Here is a 20,581-nt window from a genome sequence, read left to right on the forward strand (position 1 = left end):
CCTGATGTATCTCAATAAAAGTTTTTCATTTTATTTAAACATCTATAAGTAATTCTGTGTCTAATGGAAAGTTCTTTTCGGGAAAAATTACCGTTAAAATGTTTATATGCCAGGAAATTCCTGTACGATACATCTCAAGGCAATCAACTTTGTTTTAGTGGTTAGAAACATTTTGAGACCTAGAGAACGTGATTAGGTCAACCTCCTTTATCTATACAATGTCAATCTATCAATCAATTAACTGTGTGAGACATTTCTTGATCACGAGGAAAAACAGCAAGAAAATCTGAAATTTAGATTTTCGCAAAAGTCAACCTTAGATTCGCGCCATTCAGTTTCGGTCCAGTTTCTTCATGTTAAATTTTATAGCAATAATTTACTTATTGATACCTTTTAATAGACAACTAAACAAAGGTATTGATATCTTTTAATAGACAGCTAAACAACGGTGCTTCATTTCATCGTCTAGATATTATGCAATTCGATGCCCGGCAATTAATTATAGAAAATCAAGCCTCTTTTCCAGCATCTGTTAAAATTTTAAGTTCTCTCTGATCTCATGTTAAGAATAAATTTTATGTCTCATCTGATCAATTAAATGAAAGCAGGTAAAGCCAAGTTCTTGGCAACAACAACAACAAAATAACGCAATTCAAAGTATGATTATGGCACACCAGATCTGTGTTTCTCTCGTAATAAATAAGCAAGTGAAAAATAAATAAATAAATAAATAAAATAATAAATAAATAAATAAATAAATAATAAAAAATAAATAAATAAATTTAAATAAATAAGGGGGGAGATTAGACACAGATTTTACAAAGGGCTCGCGCTTAAACTCACTATTGCTTGTATTGCAACTGATGCATTTAATTTCTGTTTAACACAGAAACAAGCTCTAAGACTGTTATTCCTATTTTTCCTATTTCTTAAATATTTTGCCTACTTAAATGAGATACTTTCCGGTGTCAGGGCAGAATAATTTTACTCCTTGAAGAAGACATACTTCTGAACCTAATCTAACTGGAATTTATTCTAATTTTAAACTTCTTAACTACAAATTAAGCTAAAAAAAATACGTGGGTAAATCCTTCATTAATTAAAGTTCATTACTATACAAGTATATTATTCAGAAATATTCAGTTGTTTTATTGCAGTTAGAAGATTTCGAGAGCCTATCAGCTTCGGTTGCACCATACGTACACAATTTAGTGCAAATCCTTCTCTATTTACAGTGATATCGCATTCACTTATTAAAGAAAGCAAGTGCAAAAACCCTCAAATCAGCTAACCGAATCTGCCGTATAAGCTTTTTAAGGGACTAAGATGCTCTCCACCCCTTCCTTTTGGCACTATGACACCACTCATGACCACAATACTGACGCTAATTCATTTCCTAATTTAATATCCTAAAGCCACTCCATCCGTGATATACGACACCCTCGGCAGCTTCCGGTCTTGTGCGACACAACACTATTAGTCTAAGTGGCCGATAGTGGGGTGTCCGAATGAGCGTATCGAATCCCTTCCGAAAAACGGTCATATCTTTCCTCCCAGGGGTGTCACGCACCACCCCCTACGAAAACCATCCCTGTCTCCTTCCCATGTACGCAGTGGGAGTTTTACGCAACATTACCGATTAGTGTGGTGTAGATACACTGTATAAGGAAGAGCAGGAAAACTGACTTCCTAAGAGGAGTATAATTTAGAGGTGAGTGGTTATTTTTAAACAAGGAAACCAAATAAAAAAGGAGAAAACGCTGTAACATAATTGCTCTTATTCCAGAACACAGCATAATTGCTCTTATTCCAGAACGCAAAGCTTTTAAAATCTCAAACAGGCCCCATATTCGTTAATTCGTACTTTTTCACAAATTTGCTAGTTCTGGGAAGACGTTGTGCTCACATATCCTCTATTTCACGTACCCGCGAAAAACATTGCCGTCAGTTCCGAAGGCTGCAAATTTCGAAATAGCCAAAATATTGCAATTCCGTATCGCAGTCAAGATATAGCAGTTCAGACTCGCCTAATACTATCTTCCTGCATCGCTATACTATCATCTGGGACCGATGTAATTACACACATGGCATGGAAATGTGTATTGCAGAACGTCACGTGAATTCTTGGGTTGTAAGAAATCCTTCAAACTCTGAATTCACGCTCTAACTTGAAAGGGGCTTCAATACACTGATTTCCATAAGTTAAGCAATAATTGGGAAAATGATGATTATTCAAAAAGTATGAAAGGAAATTGGATGAATCTTAGAAAAAATATTTATTATATCTCTTGTAACTTAAAAACAATGAAAATGCTACACAGTGTTCATATTTTCATATTAACAGGAAATGAAATATCCTAAATTCAAACAAAACATTTAAATGCAAAAAACTTTAATAGTGAATATGATAACACCTGACAGCAAAACAGGTGTGACAACAAAGCCTTATGCTGTTTATGATTTTGTTAATGACCTGCATGGGTGGCAGTGACCAGTGATCAAGTAAATCAGTTCTAATCCCATCTATGTTCTGTAGAGGGGCCTAGAGACCAGCAACACGTTTCCTGAGAGCGTCCCACACGTTCTCATTGGGCTTAAGATCAAGAAAGTGTGCTGACCTTTCTATTTGGACTACAGTTTCATTTTGAAAACATTGGATCACGAGGACTGAAGTGTAAGAAAAGGTATCATATGCTTGCAAAATGAAGTCATCGCCATTTGCAGCAGCATACGCCCGAACAATAGGTTCCAGTCTGGCATTTGTCTAAATCTGAGCATTCAGAGTTCCACGTAGCAACATATACAGGTCTGTTCCTTCACCTAAAGATACTCCTCACCGTACAAGAACACTTCCTTCTGCATAGGTATCCCTTTTCCGGTTACAGCCGAAAACATCGCCGACAAAAACGTCACGGATAAAAAAATGCAAGACAAAATCCTCGTGGTACAAAACATCAAAAGAGCAAAGCATCTCAGAAAAGAAAGCAAAGCATCGCAGTTCTAAAAAATAAAGTCGTCGAAAATACAGCGGTAAAATATAAAGTACCTACAAATCATCGCATGACGATAACATCATACACGTGCGTTTTTTTAAATCCCATAATGACATATTATTGTATTTGATCATTCAGTTTATTTGCTAAAGATGTACAATAATTATCTCAAAATATTTTGAATTATTTATACATAACACCCGTAATATTTCAATCTTTACGTAAAAGATTTATCTTGTATCCTTCAAACACTGTAATGAGTTCTAAACACAAGACATCAAAGCCCTTACTTGGAAATAAATAAATCAGTCTTAGCGGGAAGAAAGTGGAAAAGAGAAAGAAGAAAGAAAAATCTGACGAACCGGAATCACACTAAGTAATCACGGGTACTTTCGCTGCGGTTGCTTAACTGGCGCCGAATTATGTTAAAAGCTAATAGATCACAAGTCGCAACATATCACCAGCAATCCGAACCAAATAATAAAAGGAAAATAAAAAAATATAAATTAAAAAATAAGCATCCCCTTCAGAATGGAGCATTCCTAGCTCCCCATCTCATATAACATAATATCCACCACCACGGTCTACTACCCCCAACCAATGTTCATCTAAACATTCTCCCTTTTGCTCTTAATCAATTGACTTTAGCGAAGAGGGGGCTGGAACCAAAATGTGATGCAGATTTCTTCGCCATTACCATATTATTTTCCCATTGTCCCTCAAGGACTGTTTTCCTAATCTCTATCTCGCTCTGTCTCAGGGTCTTTTCTATCTCTTTCGGTTTAGTAGGGGTTGGGAAGGGGGGTAGGTCGCAGTCACATAAATCATTTGGCATGGCGGAAGGGGGGTCGCAAAAGAGGAGTCGTTACTCAATGAAATGAAATGCAGTGTTCCCTTTTATTTTGGTAAACCCATGGGTGATTGTAGTTGAAAGTGGGTTGCCATATCGCGAGGATGATCCGTCGTGGGAGTCGTGTTGTTCTTAGTTAATTGCTATTAAGTGTTGTTGCAGGTGAGAAGTCTTGCGAAGAATCGGATTCTGTCCACCGGATGTAGTTTAGTAGTTCCAGATTCAGTCTTGTGTAGAAGTTATAAATTGTATGCGGAATGGCTCAGGAAAATAAGCTGGATTTTTTGTAATACAACTGCAATTACCTCAAACTTCGTTTTTCCTTGGACAATGGGCATTAATAATGCTAATTCTGATAAATAAATTTTGCAAAGGTACCTCATTCATCTAATAATTTTAATACCTGATATTTCCTGTGTGAAAGAATACTTTTACCAAAAACAATGTCTGAGACTGCCTTTGTCCAAAACAATTAGTACTGTGAGTCACAGTGATTGGTAATGTCAGATCCTTAACTATGATGATTCTGTAAGAATTATGTTAATTTTATTAACAGTTAAATTTTGAGTTAAACTTCCTTTCCTATTGATTCTTAATTTCAACTTACCACTTCCTGCCAGAACGTATTTTTAGAATCACGTCTGAATGCTAATGAGGAAGAGCGGTATTTAACCGCGAAGTTCTTCTGTCTTAGTGAGAGAGATACCAGATATTCTAGCTGCACGCGTCCGCTTTTTTAGGCTACTCTCTCATAAGTTATTATTAGGCTCGGCTGTACTTGATAGCTTCGTAATCAATTAGCGTTAAGGGGCCAACTCTGTTAGAGTTTTGATAGCTTCGGCTATATCTCTTTAGTTAAGATTAGTTTAGTTTATTTTTTAGTCTCTTAAGTTCAAGCCGAGTTTTGGCTTTATTGTACAGCTAACTCCAAGACGGAGTTTTGTTAAACTTTAGTTGGAATAATAAAGGATTGTTTCCCCCTTCTTACTTGTTGTTTTCTATCTCACGAACTCAAGCGATTATTCGCTTCCTAGTTCTTAAGATTCTTCACTTTTAACTGTAACTTAGAATTACACAATGGAGAATCCTACAGTTCATTATAAATATTTTCCCCACTGCAGTTGTGTTTTCGAAAAGTTATCTCTAAATGGTATCAAGAACTAATCACTTTATTTGCAGATATTGTTTATTGTCTTCGGAACTACGTTCCTTTCACTGAATGGAAAGGTACTCTTGTCAACAGCAATGTGTTATATTGCGTTTGGAAAACAACTTTAATGCTTGGTACTATGACCAATTATTCCTTAGTACTCTTCGGTACCATGATGATTCCATATTACTGATTATAACTAAGCATAGGATTTATTTTCTAAAATTAGACGTGCTGGAGCTCATGAGAAAAAGGAGGGGAAAAGTAAGATAAGCAAATCAATTAATAATTAATAATGAAAATTAAATAAAATTCAAAAACTAAATAAAATTTTACCCATAAATTAATATAAATATAATGAAGATTTGAAAACTACTATTTTAAATAATATTAATACATCCTTAAATTGAAATGAAAAAAGGCAAATGAAAAATGATTAAATTTACCATAAAAAGATATGGTTCACCAAGGACAAATGCAAAGTTCTGACCAGTATTCTATGCGATCTAAAAAGGCTGCTTTCTTATTTTGTTTTCTAATTTTAAAGCCTATCAACTGGATAGACAGAATCTATAAATATTATTCTTCCTGAAAGAGAGATAATTTTGAAATAAGATATTTTCCTTTCTGGTGCTTAAATTTTCCCGCATATTTTGCTATTCCGAAAGAACGTGATGCTCAGTTATATATTCAGTAGCTAGATCAACATATCTTCCAGTAATTTTTACTAATTTGTAAGAGAAACATCGCGCTGCTAAATGCATTTCTCTTTATATTGCGATTCAGTTATACATCGAGATCGCCGCCGCTCTCATTACAGTAAATAAGTAAAATTTGTTTGTTTAATGTACAAACTACAAGACATATACTTATTGCTACTGTTTATTGTCTTACACCGACCGAATGCAGCATCAAACCATGTCTTTACAACATATGCTCAAACAAGTTTTAATTTTTTAGGGACCGGAAGCTGAAGAATCTATTAAAACAGAACAATAGAAGCCATGTCTCTAAAACACATGCTCAAAATGTTCTGAAATGCATGAGCGTGCTCATTTTTAGCTTGTCTAAGACCACTTTGTGTAGCAACTGCACACTGACGTTGTTACCTGTCGTCATAATGCTGCTCAAGTGTGGGTGAATTATTTGAGCTGGCCTTTCCTGTAAGGTTTCCCTGTAGGAAAAAAAATCTGCGGGCGACAAATCTTATGAACGCGAGGGCCATTGTCTTTTAGAAATGATAGGTCTCCCAAAAAAACCGTGCAAGAACTCCGTGATTTCATAGGTTGTGTTACAAGTGACACCTTCTTACTGTAACTAGCACTGATATTCATTGACTTCAAGAAGCGCGATTTCAACAATGAAAATTTTTTACTTTTTGGAACATAGAAATTTCTGCCAGTAACACAAACAGAGCTTTAATACATATTTCGTATGACAGTTAGACCACAGAGGGCATGTATACTCGTTCTTGGTAGTCCTCAAATGCAATCTGACGGTTAGCGATGCAATTATTACAAATTTAGAATAAGACATTTATGGGGTGTGTGGGTCTTTTAGATTTCTCAGTAAAAATTAAAAAGAATCGTTTTACACAGGGCTCAGTGCGCTTCAAAGATTTAAAGAACAGCAGTTTAAAGACTAAAAAGAACAGCAGTCAGTCTCTGGTGGTTCTGACTGAGTTTAAGTAGTTTAGTGATTATGTTTATTTCCGTTGGTAATATGGTTATGGATGAACAGTAAACTTACAGTAAAACAGCTGTATTATCTGAATAGTAAAATAACCATTTGTTGTGCTTATAGCTTATATTTCTTGCTTTGGAAAAGCAATTACGTTTATTTATTTGATATTATGACAATCATCATGTTTATTATCATTGTCTGTACTAGGTACTATGACAGTTAGTATGACTACCTGTGATGAAAAGTATCTTCCTTTTCCCTACAGGCAATGTTTTATTGCCCTTGGCAAAGTAGTCGTACGTCTCCTGACCGATACTTCTACAAATAAAGTTTATTCATTCCTTTTGATGCTAGATTTCCTAATGAACAAATTTGTAAAATGCAATGTGTTAAATTTTCTTTGGCAATATAAATGTAGAATTTCCTGAATCATGGTTCATCATTGCATTTATAGCCTTTCGTTTCCTAACTGAAAAAAACATTTTTTCTGAAGACTAATGCCCAGTTTTGCCAGAACCTAAGGACACATTCCTTTTAATGAAAATCATTCTACAACCTTATCCAGAATTTATTCCAAAATAAAATTTATTAACTCAAATATTGACTCAACCTCAAAAATGTGATATATCGGAATTTGTATGAGCAGATGAAACAGTTCATTTAAATTCATGAACATTATTTAGCTATTTGATTAATTTTTCTTTCCTTTGAATGCTTAATTGTTCGGTACTTTTCAGCAAAGATGCTGCTAATCTAAACGGATTTCTTCAAAGGAAATTTTTCTGCCCGTAATATTTACGATCGTATTTTCTTAGTCAGCCAGTAGTTCTTGGATTAGCTTGTTGATATAACAATAGTATACTCAGTGTTTTACATGTGCAGGACCTTAATTTTTCAGAAAAATAAGATGTAGCTTAAAATAAATTTTCCTCCATACTAATGTTATTTAAAATGTTTGTTGGGACATTACAGTTTAGAACCTGAGTTTGTGAAATAGATGTCATCACATCCTTTGGCATTTCCCAAAATTTTTCAGTTTTCATCAGTTGTTTTACTTCTGATCCATTTTTCCATAACTCTTAAAAGCTTGCCTTAATATTTTTCCTTAATTCCCTTTTTCAACAGATGATGTTATAAATTATATTTCCTTTTATTATTTATTTACTTTATTAAAATGATGCTACATTTTTAACTGACTTAAATCTAAGTTTGAATGTTGTCTAATCTTACATTTTAACCAACTTTATATGAAAAAGAGAATTTTTTGTAGCTCTTTATATTTACTGCACGTCCAGAATGTTAGTGCAACATTAAAATTTTTCTTATAAGCCCTTTTCTCGTGAGATTTTATTCGTTCTTTTATGCATACTTTTCTCAAAAGATTTTTTCAAAGTGAATATACATAACAGAAAAAGAGTGACACATTTTTTCAAACCAAATCTGTATGTTAGACGATTTTTTATAAGTAGCATCTTTGGCAATAATATTGTACTTCAGTTGTAGAAGTAAGGACAAATTTAAACGCAATTTTTAAAAATTAAACTTCAGAAAATTATGATCAATATAATATTAAAAAACAATGCACTGATTCAAGTTTTAGTCATTTAACTTTCAGTCGAATAGTCTAATATCTTAATATCAGCGTACTCGATTTTTAATTAAAACCCTTTTTTGCAAAATTTTAGCATGTATCTGGAGCATTTTAAGGTCTGGAATCAATGCGGTTTTAAAAGCTGAATACATTTGCATAGCATTTAATGGAAATAGCAACAAAGAAAAGAAATTGCAATTATGGATGAAATATCGCTTATAAAGAAAATTATATTTCATAATGAATAAGCAATGAAAAAAAATACTTGCCATCACATTAAAATGTTACACGGAATTATTACTATATTTAATACGAATCTTAATATGTTGTATAGGGTAACCCAACGACAAAAATTTGTATCGACCAAAATCCAAAATTTAAAAAAAAAAAACAGAAAAAAAAAAAAAAAAAGACTGTAAGATAACCTTTAACATAGCAAAAAAATAGATATTTAAATGAAATGCAGTACTAATTATTTTTAAATAGCGATAGAACCAAACAAATATTTTACTCTGAGGTACATATTATATGTTGTCAAAAATATAATTTTAATAATTGCATTAAAGCTGAAAATGCAAATAAAAACTATTAACTGGATATATTATAAATTATGTTAATTTTAAATGTACCGTAACTTATAAGAATTCGATAGATTATTAAAAAGCGAAGTAAAGATATTGAATATTAAAAAAGTAAGTTTATTACTTTATGTCCCTTAGTTTGTTTGGTAACTGCAGCTGTAATTTGAAAGAGAAAGTAAACTCTTTCGCAATCTGCAACACAACACTTTTCAAGCTAGCTACGTTTCGATCTGCTTGGAAGAATAATTTAAAGATATTGTTTTACGTGCAATTGTTATTCTTGCCAAGTTCCGTGGATCATAGATCCCTGGTAATTTAATGCAATGCAACCGCCGCTAAAATCTGAAAGACTGTGCTATATACGTATACGTTTTTACTTCCTTGTACGAAGTAAAAAGGTAGTATTGTAATCCCGAAAGGTTTCAGGCATCATATTTCAACGAAAATATCCATTTTGACCGCTATCGATTGCAATTAACGATGTTTTTGCGTGACATCTGTACGTAAGGACAGGATAAAAGTTTTAATCCAAAAAAATTATAAAACTGATTTAAAATGAATTCCGAAAAGAATTTTCCGTGGCGTCTGTACGTACGTACGTATGCACGTATCTCGCATAACTCAAAAACGAGTAGCCTCAGAACGTTGAAATTTTGTATATAGGACTGCTATAACATACAGATGTGCACCTCGTATTTTGGCTGCAATCGGCCGCACTAAAAGTATATAAATATATGTACATATATATCCTCTCTGTTACCCGCTATGGTAAACAAATATAGTGAATTTTAAAGAGTGTATTTATTCTATTATGGTTTATGCGCTTTCGACGAAGTAGATTTAATTCAATCCGATAAGTTTAAATGAAATACAAGAAAAAATGCATATAATTTAATATTCCGTACAAGGAAGGTATGTGGTGTACACAACAGATTTTTTAATTACAAAATTTATTACTTTCGTGTGCCGCCCAGATGGTATAGTTAGGAGAGCTTACTGCGATACCAAAGGCCCCGGATTCGAATCCTAGAGAATGCATGGATGTAAATTGCCTGTCCCTTCGTAGGAGGTAACGGTGCCCGCCTATTAGGTACTTCCATAATAAAATGGCCACCGCTTTCGGCGCTAGTAGTGGCACAAGCCAAAAATGGCTAATGCCCGCCGTGGAAAAAAAAAAAAGTTACTTTTTTATAACTAAATTGAAGGATTTTAATTTCTGCTTTTAATCGAGAAAGAATAATCGAAGACTTACAAACACATTTTCTAACTATCGTCTCATCTATCTAACGAATTTCCAACAACCTAATAATATCGAGTTTTCGAAAATTATTGATGGGTAGTAATTTATGTGGCATATTTTAAGCTGTGAAGTATTTTTAGTGTTATTAATAGCTGAAATAGAGTTTGAGATACATTATAATGTTTCTGTGCTTGAGTTAATAATATCCATGGCGCATACCGAAAGGAAATATTTTTTATCAATGTCGACATAAGCAAGAATGTCTGGAGTTAATACTTGCAATGACTACATTGCCTCTTCCCTTAAGTAAAGGGCAATATTTTATTTTTATTTTTTTCCTGTCATAAAATGTTTTTATAGTACTTCAAAATGTTTGGACTTCATAATGCGCAAGAATCGGATCACTTTGCCCATTCCAGTCATAGAAAAAGAAATTTAATGCCTTTTTCAAAGTTATTGTGAATGGTACTCCGTTCTAGCAAAGTACTTCTAGTTGCAAAGAATTTTTGAAAATGCAAAATGTCATTGCAAAGTATGCTATTGTTCAAAATCCCATATTTTGAAAGAGTAAAACTGATCAGTTGCAAAGCGTTGTTCGACTTCAGAAAATGAAGGATTTGTTTTCATTGTAAAATTGTCCTAAATCCTGTACTGAGTATTGCAACGAATCCTAATTTAGATTTTTTGTCCTGTTAAAAACTTACATGACTACTTATTATAAGAAATAATCTTACTTATTATAAGAAAATAAATCAGCTTCAAAACTCCACCAATTTTTTTAGACGCCTTGCATTTAAATAGCATATCATGTTCCTAGATACAGACGATATTTTTAATCGTTTTTCTCGAACGGCAGCAAGCAAGAGGGACTGTATGATTTTATCCGGTTTCCTCAAATTTGTATAAAAGTAAATCAGACAACAGTTTTTATCTTCCTATAGAAAAGTAATGCTGCCTGTGTAGAGCAACGATTTACTGTGTAATTAAAGCCATTTAGGAATTTTATGCTGCTTAAATTGGAAGCCAATTCTGCCAAGAATATTTGAGACACTTTCCTGATGAAAGATTAAGTAGCACTACATATCAAAGATAATTAGTTTACTCGAACCACAGCTGTCACTCTGAGTATAAGTCATTAAGGAATAAAATATAGGAAAATACCGGAGGAAATTTAGAATAGAAAGTGACTGGTTAATTTTTCGAGAGTTTTGTAGGCTATATAAAACGAGTTAAAGCATGTTTTACATGCATATTAAAATATCATTATAATTGGAGATTATAAAAATCAAACTAAAACATTGAAAATATTTAATATTAATCAGTTCAAAGTAAATGCTAAATAAATTAAACGTCCTGAAAAATCTTCAAAATTATTTTTATAAACGTACCTTGCAAAGAGTTAATTATTTCCCTCTGCTACCACATCTTTATGTATAAGCTAGTTATGGTACTAAATAAATGTACGGGATTACATGAAACTCATTATTTTGTTTATAATGAAAAGAAACTTGATTTTGTATGATGTTATTAGATCAATGATGTGACTAAACTGACCAAAAAGAATATTAAAATTGTGGCAGTCAATTTAATTTTTGTAAATCAAGAAAGTGATCTTTTTGGAGTAGAATTTTAAATTTCTACTCCAAAAGGTGTTTGCCATCCATTGTATTGCGAAGCACTAAGGTGTAATGAAAACCCTGTAAGATGTTCCAGGAAAATTTCGAATCAAAACCCAATGAACCCACTAGTCATGACCACTTACTTGATATCTGAAAGAGTTCTTAAGAGCATCAACTAAACATTGAAACTGAGCAACACCTACCTAAGGCGACCAACTGCAATGAAGACAAAATCATCTGGGGTAGTCGTTTTAGTAAGAGATTCAATGCTTACCTTTCAAAATTTTGCTTCTTTTTCCAGTGCCATAATTTTGTAAACAGAAATTTTTATCATGTAAAAAAAAAAAAAAAAAAAAAAAAAAAAAAAATTGAGCTGTGGAATATTAAATTGGTGCATCATGATGACTAATTAGATAATTGATTACAACAAAGCGCAGGTCTATCTGTGCAAAAAGGCTATCTGTCTAAGTAAGAATACCTTTGTAAGGGATTTTTTAGAAGAAATTGGTTCCTTTCCCCTTTCAATATTAAGAAAACCATTAAAACCTCATACTCTCAGCTGGAACAAATCCGGGATAAATTATCAGGGTCTCTGTCCACTCAGCCACTGAAGCGCTTAGTATATTTTGAGTTAAATTGAATTTTGTTATATTAAGCAGAAGATCCCATTTAGACAAACTCTGTAAATGGCACAGGCCTGAAATTAACATATTGATATTTATGTAGTTAAAATGTTAATTAAAAATTGCTTATACTGTTTGCGAAATCATTGTTGTTTGGGATACTTTAAAAAACCTTGTTGGAAAAAAAAAAAAAAAAAAGGAAGTTTTTTTTTCATCTTAAGTTGACTTTAAACAAATTTTTAACTCTATTCCGAGGCAGTACAAGATTTCGGGTCTTCTCATGTATAACAATAGTTGAAACTATTTCTCTCTGTTACGTAAACATATCCCGGAACACATTCAAATCAAGTCAAATTAATCAATCTTACTAATGCTTTTCTTCAATACGCCTTTATTTTTTAACCTAGTGTTTTATTTAAATACTATTTCCTTTTACTAACAAACCACCTTTTACAAGAAGGTAATTAAGGAAGGAAAAATTCAAATGATGAATGATAAGAAAAGCTGAAACGAGCAAATAGAATACAGCACTAGTAATTTATGAGAAGTCTAAATTTTTATCGTTAGTTCTGCTACTTCTGAAAAGCTTAGATATATGTTGAAACTAAATATTTTCAGCCATTAGAACTGAAAGCATATTAAAAAAAATTTTTAGTCTGTACTTATTTCTTTTTCTGTGCCGTGTTTATTATTCTTACATTAATACTCAGTAAATTTAGTCTTTTTTGGAGATATACATTTTCATCTTTTTATTTATTTATTTTTAATTAGAAAGTATACAACGGCTAATATTGTATTCGCTTTGGTATTTAGTTTAGATGAAAAGGCTCACTGTTATTCAAGGCATAAAAGAATTCCCCGTTAAGGTGGAAGAATTGCATTCCAAAATGGAATAAATACAATTCTTCTATCTGTTAGACAAACTATCGATTTTATTTTTTGATGAATTGCAATAGTAAACAGATGCAAACAGGCTATTGTAGGAATTTGTCAATAAATAAAATAGTAGTAACCCACTTTTAAACAATGACTCATTCGATACACGCTGCAATAGCGTAGCTTTAGCTGCTGTGAAAAAGCTTTTTAGCAAGCATGCTATGCAAGCTGAGAAGCATATTTCACAGGTTTGGAAGCAAGTTATTTTCTCCAATTTGTGTCTCCCCTCATAAAATATGCAAAACCGGCGAAATACTGATGCTAAACAACCCCTTCTCTCAAGCGTTCTTTCAGGAAGTATTTTTGAATGAGAGCACGTCTCATTTCACGGTTTTTACGAATTAATTAAAGTGGAGCTATTTTGGACGAAACTTCTTCTCAATTAAATCTGTTAGATTTCTATGGCGATTAAAGACGGAAATTGTTCTCTATAGCACTATTAAGCAAAAAGCGTGCATTTTATTAAAATTACCCCTCAGTGTTATAATACATTAACAACTGTATTGTTTAAAAATTGAGTAATTTTAGACTCTTTCTCACAAATGGAAAATGATGTACTATTTTGACTCAACGAATAAAATCCTGTTCTGGCAAAACAAATTTCGTAGACCTGATTATGCCTCGAAAATTGATCCATATCGATGCTGATGAAGGAATCTCCTTAGAAACTGAATCCCAAAGTATGATCAAACGGATTGTGTCTTGGACATGAGATTCGGTCAAAAATAGAAGAAGAAATTTAAAAGTAGCCCTTAGCAAATGTTGCCACTGCGCGAAATAAAATCGTTCAAATTAATTTCACGCGCATTCGCGCATAGCAAATTCTCGAAATACTTTTTCCATTCCGCAAAAAGTAACATCTATAGTTTACCTTTGATATTTACTTCATCTATTATTAATTGTCAAAGTGGGCAAGTTAAAAGTGATAAAAACTCTTTTCAGTAATTTAAATCTTTATTTTACGTTTCTTTAATGCATCTAATTGTTTAAAATTAATACTTATTTATTATAACATATACCTTTTACGGACATATGAATCTTTACTGTAATTAGCAAAAGATATTTCTAGCATGTATGTTATTTTATGTTTTGATTTTTACGTTTTTCAGCAGTTTTCTTATTTTTTTAAATGTTTAGTGATTAAGGATATATTATAATCACTAAAATTTTTAAGCTTAGCTGCTTTATTGTTACTCCTAATTTAGCTGCTTTATTACTGCTAATTTAGCTGCTTTATTACTATTACTAATTTAGCTGCTTTATTATTACTAAAATTTTTAAGAAAATATTACTTTTTTATAAAGTAAATTCCGTGCTCTGAGTATAATCCAAATTGGTCATATTTGACTTGCTAGAAATATTTGTAGAAAGCCTCATGCTGGGATGATTCATTGAAAAAATGTAAAGTTATGTCTTGAATAAGGAAATTTTTTGTTTATTAAATAAAGGCAAACGTTAATACTTTACATTAATGTATGATAAAATACTGTTATAGAAATTTCTCCCATCCTTTAATTTTTCGTAACAATTTTTAATAACTTATTTCAGTAGTATGATTCAATTCGAATTATTGAGAATTCACTTTTGAACTTATAGGTCCATGACAAATGTTTAGTTTAAAAGTATATCAGGTATTAAATTGTAATAGGAACACGAACTCTCCGCTTCATATTAATTATAGTCAATTTGTAGGCCACCGGTGACCAGTGGAACAGGTCACCTTCAGTTTCTTTTAATAATCTGTCCATGTTCGTCTATATTCTACCCGTCTGTTTTAATTTATGACATTTTAAACTTTCTTATTATTGAATATATTTTTATTTTTATTTTTTGAAGTTTTTGAAGTCTTAAAAAGTCTTGAAGTCTGAAATTTACAAATTATATTTTTTTTCTTTTCTACTTTGTTTTGATTGCTGATTGCATACTGGTAAATTTTTATAATTTTGAATAAAAATGGTTGAAAACGCATGATAAAAATTAATATTATTGTACAGTCCAAATTTCTATTTATAAAACAATAATCTAATTGTAAAAATTAACAATTAGATTATTATTAATCTATTATAAATAATAATATTATATAAATTATAAATAATCAGTTATAAATAATACCTAATTATGAATAATCTAATTATAAAAAGAATATTTATAAGGAAAAATTTAGGAAAAGGATAAAATTTAAATAATAATAATTATGTCTCCAGAACATCCCATAGCAGTATTGTTAATATCAACAGCCGTCCCTTTCATAATTGCCTTATATAATGGGGGACTATCACTTGGGATGCAAAACAAAATGTTCTATAAGTTTCTCAAAAATTTCGCTGTTTTCAGTTTTAGTAATTTAATAACTTTCGATTAACTCTTTTAATATGCTGCAAATTTTAGTCGTCTTAATTCATCGATGAGCTGACATACTTAAATGGTAATCTCTTGAACAGAGATGTATTCCATATGTTATCAGTTTTGCATATAGTACCTTGATATGTTTTTTTTTTTTTTTTTTCTTTACTTTTGCAACACAACAGTAAGAAGAAATAAAGTCATATCATCGAGGTTTCAGTACACCGCATTGATAAATGTATAAGAGATTTTCTCCCTCCTTCCAGCATGCCTTCGTGGTGTAACGGTAGCCCACTCAACGTGTATTCGAGAAGTCCAGACTCGAGTCCCGGCTAGTGTAATGCAAATTTTTCATTTCTCCTACTTTAAAAAAAAATAAAAAATATAAAATAAAATAAAATAAAAAACAGCAAAATGACTCTACAAATGTAATGGATGAAGGGAAAATTGTGAGCACAAACGAATGCAGAGTTTAAAGCATAGGGTTTGATTAGACAAATCGGTAAAGCATGACTAATCGTATACAGATCTATCCGTTCCATTAAAGGAATAAAGGAAAAAGGTAGTATATCATAATGGATGTGATATTCCTTAATAGTAATCACAGCTTTGAAGTGTATGTTCATGCTTAGTACCAGAGATTGATAAGCTGTTTGGACAACATTTTAAATTAATCTGTAAATGCTCTTCTCAATTCATGAACATTTTGCAGGGAATATGAACGTGCTACAAGACATTTTTCTAAAGCGCCCTGCTCATTTTCTATAGTAAGGAGAGCTGGGACCAGTCCATACAAAATGTATCCTCAGTTTCTAATAATTTATGAACAGAACATGTACGATGTGATGCATTATCATCTATAAAAATGAAAAAAACGTGTATGGGGGAGTGTTCACGTTATTGCAGTGACGAAACGCTACTGCAGAACCCTGATCAAAGATGTGGAGCTTATTACATTTATATGATTTTGTTACACTGTGGCGTAACCAAACACCTCAAACCGATATCTTTCTGTGAAACTGGCCGGAAAAAGCCATTTTGACACTTCCTCTTAAATCAGTTGATATCTAAAATCGTTCCCATGATTGAAGACCATCATTAGTGAAGAATACCATTCAGCACTGTTATATGATCCAATCTCGGTGATCTTTACGCAATTATAAAAGGTGCCTTCAATGTTGAGACTTTAAGAAAGTACAATATTTAATACGTTGCAGAGACATTAGGTATTTTTGGAAGCAGGTAAGATGAAAAATATGAACGCCTTCGCCGGGAATCGAACCACGGACCTTTCATTTACGAGCTGAGCGTGCAGACCACCACACAACGAAGGCATGCCAAGAAGGCGGAAGAAATACCTTTCATACCCCCCTTTTAAAGGGCGACTGGGGTTTTTAGGGGACCCAATCGCCAAATCCTGGGTGAGAAGAATCATCATCCAACACTCTTTTTAATTCCGGCGCCACTGTAGAGACATTAGATATTTTCTTGGAAGCAGGCAAGATGAAAAATTAGCAACGCCTTCACCGGGAATCGAACCGCGGACCTCTCAATTACGCAATTACGCTCTCAGCGTGCAAACCACTATACCATGAAGGCTCGCCAAGGAGGCGGGAGAAATACCTTACAACGTCAAACAAAGGTATGACCTTTATGTAAACTTTCATCATACAGAACCTCTATTCTTTGCGTCTTGATGAGCCATCTGCAGTTATTTGCCTACAGTCTGGCACCGATCTCCTTTGGCTTACGCGACTATATATTTACCATCCTTTGGAGTTGTTTTCCTTAGGTCACTACGAATGATCTCCCTAATAAACGTATCTATTATTCTGAAAGTCTTTCAAGCATGTGAAATGTGCTGCCGAGCTGCGAACTGAAAAGCTCAAACTCTTCGGCTTCTCTACTACAAAGAAGTACACACTCCAGCTTACTTCACTACACTCCATCTTACTATTATAGTACGATCGCCACAAATTCATGTAAAATGGTTATCTCGTCCATAACCTAACAACAAACATTTAAACCTCTTATACGGAGTACGAAGTTGCTTTCCGTTCCCATCATCTCCTTGGAAAAATCTGCTTTCACCCGATTTTATACTGTCACGCAACATACCAATTCGCTTGTCGAAATCTACATATGCGTAGGTTTTATGTCATGAATATAAGAATAAAAGGAGACGCCATCACCGCACTACGCCTGACGCAGTGCTGCCGAGCTTTGATCTCCAAAGCGGGTGTGTTTCGTTAACATCCAGAACATGCTTAGATGCTACTTTCACCCACGACAGTTCCACACGAATCGAAAAGCGTGGACACTTCCTCATAAAAAACATTCATTGATGGATGGACACTTTGTTTAGTTTAGTATCATTTACTCTAAAATCCTATCTTAGTTATTTTTCGATAAATGTATTTTTCCTCATCTATATGATAATGTAATATAAACTTCTTTTAAATTTTTAGACAAGACGCATAATAGTTGCTCATTTTAAACTCATCAATTTACTTTTATATAACTGAAAAAATTATCCCTTTGGGCTTATTTATTTTAACTAAAAAATGAAATTACTTCCAAACCCTGTAAACCCTTTATTAAAATTAATAAATATATACTGACAAATATACTAATAAGTTAACTTTTCGTTCATTTTTTTAACATAACTCATATTGTAACACTGTCGTTTGGCGCTTCAGAGTCACCGTCTCTCTGTATGCTGCAGTGTCAAGGGAAGCCGAAGTAATGATCACCCTGCTGATAGTCCACGATGCCGCAAACGTCGACGCATCTTACGAGCTGATACTGGGCGTGCTGCAAACATGATCGTTTCCTGCCTAATGGTCCTTGATGTGGTCGTACGGTTTTGCAGAGCTGACCTCACAATATGTCTGCCCTCCCTGGCGTTAGTCATGGGTGTACGTTGAGATCCTGCATGTCTTTCAGTATGACCCTCAGCAATCCAATGATTCCATATTCGCATGGCAGTGGTTGGATGTCGACCAGTGCGACGGGCGATGTCACAGAACGATAATCTACATTTTCGATAAGCAACGATCCTGCCACTGCCGAATTTCGAAACTTTCTGGTAAGCATTTACTTTTCTTATTTGAGATATAGCACAATATTCTGAGCAAACTCCGACCTTACAAATCGCTTTCCGAATGAGAAATCTACTACACAACTTTTCTTTTATGCAGTGCTTTAAATATCGTTTCTCCCTTCTGCATTGTCTAAATGCGCTGAAACCACTGATCATTTGCATATCCCAACTTCTTCCTTTCATTGGACTTTCATTAAGCTGGAGTATCCACCGTATCATGCGTTTGTCAGATTATTCCTTCCCAGTGTTGCCAGCAATGTAATTCAGAAGGAAGCTTTGTAAATAGAACCGAAATAACGTGTAATTTTAACGTCAATAATACAATAAACTTTGATTTTAATTTTTGCAAACGCTAACTGAATAAAATTCAATTATCTTAAAATTTATTTCTAATGTAATTAACGAAAACTTGTGAAAATATTTCATTGAAATTAAAACTTTTCTTGGCAAACTGTTCTGAGAAAAGTGTAGAATTTTTCTTAATTTGCATAACAAATTTATTTTAAGTTTTCCTGTTCTCAACTTCTCAAACTTCCCCTCACATTCTCTCGCCAGGATGTAAATTTTAAAGTTAAGTGAAGTGCTATTTAAACGTGTGATTATCCCAGTTTATTCAGAGCGTGTTTCCCCAGCCTAGAGCACGTTTCGTTGTTCTTTGGCCTTATCCGTTTAGTATCACGCCGGTTAGATTTCTGTGAGACATCTCTAGCAGTAAATTTTGAAGTGCGTTCTTTCACTCATTTATTTTTCAGATTTGATTTTGTATTCTCGTCTCCGTTTACGTTATCGCAAGTGAACGGTGTTTTAGTAACGCACGAAGCCCGTGCTGTCTGTTATTTTAGTTTGAGTTAATAAAGGGTTATTTTGCACTCTTCCTCTGTGCTGATATTTATTTCACGCCTTTGCGAAAATTTGACAGGTTCATTGAAGGATCTAAGTCAATGAACGTGGAAAGTAGAGTAAAGAATAAGTGGAAAAGTAGAGATAGATCTTACAAAATATTGCATTTAATTCCGTTTAGAATGAAATTTTGCTTAAAAATGTATTCTTTAACATATTTAGGGCACTGAAATATTGTAGAAAAAGGAAATATGTACATTTATATGTGTATTTAAAAGGTTATTACAAAATGTTTACCTCCAATCATGCCAAAACCTATTCATCTTAATAGAAAATCACTGAACATTTTGGTCTCCAACAGGGTTACGCCACTGGTTCAAGGCAGTGCGTGGGAAAAAACGTTTCAGACCTTTCCTCTTATTTCCTACCTCCATGCTTTATACTATTCACCTTTAAGTCTGCCGGTTTTATTCATTACGCGTCATCGCTTGGATAGTTGCCAATCCTTGAATTGCGCCCAACTTTATTGTTTTTGAAGGAAGCATTGAAAGAGAAAAACAAATTTTTGCTTTTTAAATTAAGAAGAAGAATTTTCGAAAGAATTGCCGTTTAAAGGTAAAAAAAAAAAAAAAATCTGAAATTTTTCAGATTTTAAATTACGTCCAAAGGGGCGTTTTTTTAACGTTTTGAGTGTTACCTTTATTTATTAAATATCATGTTCTTTGCACTTAAACCATAAAATTCAGTTCAAGAGCAATATCGCAAAATAATGTTAAATTAAGCATATCTTTAGAATTTCCGATATACACAGTCTCGCGAGCTGGAGATAAAAGTATTTTTTTTTTATATATAACGTTGCCATTTCTCGCTTTTAAAGCATTGAGTTTGTAAATCAAAAATTCGTTAAAGTTTTACAAAATATAAAATCTATAATAAAACAAATTCCAAATTTGGGATTTCAGATGCCCATATTCGCAGTAGGATTTCGTCATTCAAAATTCGATGGCTCTATGTACCATTGTTTTATCA

This window comes from Stegodyphus dumicola, chromosome 8 (genome assembly GCF_044657685.1).
Source record: "Stegodyphus dumicola isolate Sdum_Otavi_A_Nest chromosome 8, ASM4465768v1".
NCBI lineage: Eukaryota > Metazoa > Arthropoda > Arachnida > Araneae > Eresidae > Stegodyphus > Stegodyphus dumicola.